Consider the following 7238-nt stretch of genomic DNA (forward strand, 5'->3'; position numbering starts at 1 on the left):
TCGTTGCTTGGTCTCGTAATAAAGAATTCTTCTCTGGTCTGTATAAAATTTTCATCATTGTAGCACGACCCGTGAAAAGAAATTCTTTGCAGCGAATTTTAAGCTGAAATAAAAGTGGAATTTATGAATGGAAATCGGACTTTACTTTGGTATTATGAATGAATTAGAATTATAAAGATATCAATCTATATCTGTTAATATGTTCTAGAACCTTCTAAATACCTAAAACGTTCTTCAAAGGTCAACGTATAGTCGGTTTCCGAACTACTTTTAACCATTCAATAGTACTTATGGTTCGATAAATTCACAAAATAAGCTTCCCAACTTCGGGAAATGATTTTTTCTGTGTTAAAACATAGATCAACATAACAATAATTAATAACTAGGTAATATAAAATAAATGAAAACTGCAGAAACTCTTTAATGTTTCATTTAATTCTCATCTTGTATTTACAGTGAAAAGACAATAGTTTCCACATCGGGATTTTTATATTCGTGTTCTTGTAACTGCACGTAACTTCTCAAATCAAATTGTGAATTTGAGATTTGTCGCAGAAGTGAGCCGGGACCTGTTACCATCTGGTCAAAGACGGAACAAAGAGGCTGCTTAAGGTGCAGGTCGCCTCGTGCCGCGCAAATAGGCTACTTGTAACATGGACAAATACCACCTAAACATGGAACTTCTACAAAATTGGGACGACAGTAAAAAGAAAGGACTTCAAGTGTTTCTTAATTTAGATAGTAACTTTAATTTCTAAGGTTTTACGTTACATAAAGGATATCTTTATTTTTTTTTTTCGAAATTAAAGCTTTAATTCATTTAAAATTTGCCTACAATATTTTTTTCGTTGCATTTACGATTTTATATATTAACTTGTTTTTATCGTATAACTTCGGACGATAAAAAATTAAATACATAGTATTTAGATATAAAGAAAAATTGAGCGTTATTTTTCTTAATAAATAGGTACAGAATTTTTTTTAAATAAAAATATACACAAGTCCGCAGTTTGCGTGGCGACACTGGTGACAAGTTGGACAGTCCGGGCACCGCACGTGCGGGGACTGCGATGCCAATATAATTTCCTATTATGTTGTCTTCGTTACCATTCGGCTGATAGCTTTCTTACAACCAAATCAAATTACACTATAAATATGTGCACATTTAAAACAGAAAATTATAATAGCAAATAACAAGATGATTTGTTTGATTGATTTGTTGATTTGAATAAAAAAGGAAACTAGATGATTTTTTCACGAGAACCTATTTCTTTCATTTTATTTTAATAAAAAGATCAAAAAAAAAAAATCGTAACAACGGCTACGCAGAGATCTTCGATTTGGCACACTTTATTGGTTTGTTTTAAACACAATAATTCTTTCGTACGTTATTACTTTTACAGGTTAGAAAACTAACAAAATTGATTTAAATCACACAAACGTTTTACAAAAATTTTCATTATTTTGATGTAAATAACGTAATATTTTTATTTACGTAACAAAGAAATTCTTGAAAATTGAATATTCCGTAAGCACAAGCATGTTTCACCGCTTATCATACACATTTACTCATCTCGTGGGCGAGAACAGCGATAACAGTAAATCAACTGCCGCGGTCGAACACTGCTACTAAAACTGCTCTGTACACCTAAACTCACATATTTAGGCTACATGCTAACTTTACTAATATTAAAATATAAGAATTTAGATGGATTTGTTAGAGTTTGCAGCCTAAATTACAAAACGGATCTGGATGAAATTTGGCACAGCATAGTCTGGAATAACACATAGGGTACTTACTTTTTTTTTGCAATTCCGCGCGGTCGGAGTCTGGGGCTAAAGTTAGTGGACATATTTAGTGAAATAGATTCATTTTAAACGTTACTTGACATCTTTGCTTGATTAAAATTAGGTTGTAAATTTACATAAGTGTGGGTTTCTATTGCTAAAATAAATACACCGTTTTAGCAATGGAAATCAATTATGAGATCTGTTTTGTTTGTGATTCCTCAATAAAAACCACGGTTATATTAACGGGCGTCAAAAGCCGAGGCTTGGTATAGGTTGCAGCTATTCTTAATGTGGTCAAATTCTAATCGATTTTATGTCAGTTTTGTCGGAAATCTCTAATAGTAATATTAATAGATTTAAACGCAATATCTAATCATTTGTGCTAGGAAATGCGGTAACTACAATCTCTCCTTTGTACCTCAATTGCCTTAAACAATCTGAATCTTACAGTTCAAATTAACGGAGGGGAATCAAGAGCTTTTAAAGTTATCACTTTAGAATTGGATTGTTTAAGTCAAATAGAACTATCGTAGACATTTAGAGCGGGCGCATACCTTTGACTAATCTATCGCACAACTGATGTGCGATTGTCGATTGTTTCGTAGCCAATTCAGTTTAGTTACACAACTAAATATCGAGTAATGTTCGAACCTCCATATACGCTCATAGGAATCAAAGCGCTAAACAGTTGTGCGATTGTATTATTTTTATGCGCACGCTTTTTCTACCAGTAAAGGAAGGCTTTTAATTTGTTCAGATAAAAAGTGTCAGTTTAAATGAATAATAATTGAATTAACTCCAACAAATATCGAAACTCATTACTCAATTAAATTGAAACCCGATTGTCGATTGTTAATATGAGATATCTCAAATGAATTTTAAACATTTTCGAGATAGAGAAAAGGGCTTATGAAAAATCTATATCGACGGACTTTTGAAGCATTTGTAGTTAAAAAATTTAGTAATGCATTATTGACTCAAGTTTTTTGTTGTCATTATTTTAAAAGATTTTAGAATTACTTTCATAATACTTGTGAATACTTTTGGGTATTATCTGAATATTGACATCGGAATACTAAACTAATCTTACTAACATTATAAATGCGAAAGTTTAGATGGACGTTTGTTAGAGTTTGTAGCCTAAACTTCTGGGATCTGGATGAAATTTGGCATAGATGTAGACCATAGGGTGAAAGAACACATAGGCTACGTAATTTTTTTAATACCACGCGAACAGAGTCACGGGCGAAAGCTTGTAAAATAATAAAACGTGATATAATAACTACATTCATAACCAACTGTTATAATAAAAGTCATCGCATGACAAGAAGTTGTTTTTAGTACAAACAAGGTACATAAATTTTTACAATACCTCTCGGAGCGGAGTCGAAGTTCGATTGTCTTGTTATAGCAGTGCCTTAGCGAATAAAACAAAATAATGTGGTTTCCAAGTTTTCTTACCCCTGGCTTTATAACCTGATATTTTACATAAAAAACTAGAACGGAATAAACGTCTTTTTGCATGTTTTTTGCTGGTTTTTAGTTTAAAAAGTTTATTTTTGATATAATTTTGTTATACCTGCCTACTACATGCTTAGTAGGTATATAAAACTTCACTTGTAGCTTAGGTAAAAATATAAAATATGCGGCTAATCTTATACCAAGTTACTCAATTTATGTTTAGCTAGCTTTCGTCCGCGAGTCCGTCTGCGTGGAATTAAAAAAAAAAACAAAAGTGAGTAGCTTATGTGTTGTTCCAGACTATCCTCATCCATTTAGATTTTGCATTTATAATATAAGTATAATGTTTAGACAGAGATAAAAACTTATTAGATAATAGCCTTTCAAGAAAACAAATTCCCTTCTATTCATTTAACTATTGTTATTAATACAAACACAAGATTTGAACAGAGAAGAGAACAATCGTATACAAGTAGTTCTACGCACTTTAGTTACGTAGAGGGCAATCAAATTGTGACTTAACCCGAGTCGTGAATACCAAATGTAGACAAATAACGAAGGGTTGAGCTCAATAAATTTAAATCAAAGCGCTTCCGGTCTCGAGCAAATGAAGTCCCCGTCTTGTTTATACAACACGAAACTCATAAAACAGAACTTAAATTTACAATACCACTTCCGTATTACATCTGTCTTTGAAACTACTCAATTTATTATTAATCTGTTGGCTTAAACTAAATTATTACGTAAAGAATTTAAAAACATGAAATTGTTCAACTGATTACGAAGATACTTTTAACAATCAACTAGTAAATAACTAAAAAGTTAACATGTGATTTCTATCGTTAATATCTAAAGTTAGTGGTTATAATATTTTCAATTTCTAACTCAAATTTTATTATTCGATGAAATTAATAGTAAATCAATGACATTTAGGGCCTGTCCCACCAAATTTATATCGTCTGCTAACAAACCAACGTGTAAAATAAACGACAATATCGGATTTCGTAACCTTTTCTGACAGTGACGTAATTTTTAAGCTATCTAAGCCTCAACAGCCAGTGGTGTGACAGGCCCATAATACTATATATCATTAGGAAGGCAGATAAATTATATAGGTTATCCATTAGCTTCCAAATCTATGTAATCTGGAAAGCTCCTATAATAGCGGCTTAGTGTTGCCGAGATAAGAGCTAATACAAGTGGATGTACCGCAACAGTAAATACGGATTACTGCGAGCTACATACTCAAGACACTTGATGTTATCGTTTACTTCGTTACGTTATACGCGTAAGGAGAAATATATTTGTACTAGCTTTCACCCGTGACTCCGCATGGAGTTAAAAAAACAAAAGTGAGTAGCCTTTGTGTTCCAGACTATACTCTACATCTATGCCAAATATCATCGAAATCCGTTTAGCTTTAAGCTACAAATTCTAATAAACGTTCATATTAATTTTCGCATTTATAATATTGGTATAATTTATTTTTCCAGAATTAACGACAAGTTATTAACGTAAAAATTTACTTGATTAGATTAATTGGGCTCTGAATTAGCATAATGTAACAAAAAAAAGAGATAATTGGAGGCCTAATTTTTAGTCCTTTTCCCTTTCCACCCTTTTCTTAAGACGGAGGAACGGGAAGGAAGAGTGGATTTGACGGTGGAGGAGACGGATAAGAAGGGGAAATATCTTATTTATGTGCATCTCTTCATCCGTTAATTAAGGGTAGGCAAGGCATCTGCAATTGCGGATGTTTATAGGCAGCGCTCGCTTCCATTTCGGTGGATTCAGGTGGCTGCTTGCTTGTTTGCCACCTTACATTATAAAAAAAAGTGTTTCTACGAATGCTAGCTACCTACGTTGTCATTAACTTATAGGCAGATATAACTTCTTGCAATTACTGGCCTAATAGTAATCGAATGATATTTTTAAAGCTAGTAGTAACTACATTTCGGTTGGCGGCTTTAAAATCTAATGAAACTCACCATTTTTAAGGGGTAAATTTGATAAGGATAAATGTAAAAGTTTTTAGTTTTTACTACTATATAAAATGTATAAGTATCTGAACTTCATCCATAAATTCAAATTTCCATCGTCGCTTCTCTTTGCCCTCATTTATAAGTCGTCAAAGCAACCGTACCATAAAGCACCGACCGCTTAACTCCTCAAATGAGCGCGTAAACATTTTACGAGGTTGTAGCAAAACCTACACTTCGACCTTCATGATTTATTAGCTATTTTAAATACTGATTATCTTTTTAAACAAACTTCTTGTAAGAATAAATCAAAGAAATAGAACTTCAGCATCATAAGAATGGCTAGAAATTTAGCGGTTTCGAACATACCATTCGATGTTCGATTTTTCGAATTTTCATATGTACATAATTTACCGTACGTTCTTACGGTGAAGGAAAACATCGTGATGCCTGCACATATCGGCGAAGAAATTCAAATATATGTGTGAAGTCAACCAATCCGCACTTGGCCAGCGTGGTTGACTATGGCCTAGTCACCCCTTATTAAGGTAGGCTCCGAGCCCCTCGGTGGGGACGTATAGTGAGCTGGTGATGATGATGATGATGAACATTACATTCTTTGTAAAATTAACGCAGATATATGTACCTCGTTTCTTTATTTTTTTTTATTCCTACAATTATTTATTTCATTAACCGTATGTTAGATTATTATTTCAAATTTTGTTAGTATTGTATACCTATGTGTAAATAAGTTAAATTTTGTATTTTGTCATAGAGGAAATAAAGTTATCTTTGTCTTAATGTAGCCTGTTTCGTCTTATAAGTCTATTTTTTAATGCCAGAGGTACCTAACTTCTCAAGGTTTGAATCTTTATTATTATTACGTAATTTTACATTTATGAGTTTATAATACCCATTCATTAGTAATGTATTTCAAAGTTTATGATATAATAACAAACAATACGTTATTATAACATAGTTAGGGACATTTAACGAGTCTTAGGCGAAACTTTTCACACGCCATTACTCCCGCGGCCCTCGTTCGTCTAATGAATTGTTTTGCCGCCAAATATAATGTCCCATAGAGTAAACAATGTAATGTAGAATATACTTTCATTCATATTTTTATATTCTTTACTTATAAAATGCAATTTTGATATGCTGTTATTTATGTACAAAAATACAAGAAAAATATTTATTAAATACATCAAAGCTTAGAGATACAAACGCAAAATATTATAGAACAAATTGCATTTCATGTCAAATTGCATACGCTATCATAGAGATTGTAGGTGAATGTTATAAAATAAATCTCTGTTAGTTATTACTCTATGCTTCAGTTAACACTCGTCAGCGCCTCGAGGTGCGGACGGTTCAATTCTTAAAATGCAGGAAAACATTTTATGGGTATTTTGTTCGCTTTTAAACTTCAACCTGCGCCTTGCGCGATTTATTAGCAACAGTCAAGTCAAAGCACTATTCTCACGAACTTACTACTTTACTTTGTATACTGGATACTTTGATAACCTTTTCTTAATGATTCGTTTATATAAAATTTATTTTACCAATAAAAGCTACGTTATCAGTGAATAATATAGGCTATTCATTACTTTTTTTTAATTACACGAGGACGAAGTCGCGAGCAATGGCTAGTCTAATAACACGTAATAGAATTAAATTAGCACTAATAAAATTTAATAATAATTATTTTTTGCATTAAAGAAGGATAAAAGGTTACAAACATTTGAATAATGTATGCGAAACAGAATACTTTATTGCTCAGACATGCACTCAACAAGGAATTGCAATTAGTAAGTAAATTGCACCTTTGAGTGCAAATTAAACTGAATACAGCGACGTCTCTTGACAATGTTGTTACTCTGTGTTACCATCATAAAATATCATCTCATTGTCTTTGACAAACCATAGATATTAATATAAAACAAAAGACCGAATAAAAATAATTAGCTATTTTGAATCTGTACATGATTTTTTAAAACCTGTTGC

This window comes from Papilio polytes, unplaced genomic scaffold (assembly GCF_000836215.1).
Source record: "Papilio polytes unplaced genomic scaffold, Ppol_1.0 DF823288.1, whole genome shotgun sequence".
Classification (NCBI taxonomy): domain Eukaryota; kingdom Metazoa; phylum Arthropoda; class Insecta; order Lepidoptera; family Papilionidae; genus Papilio; species Papilio polytes.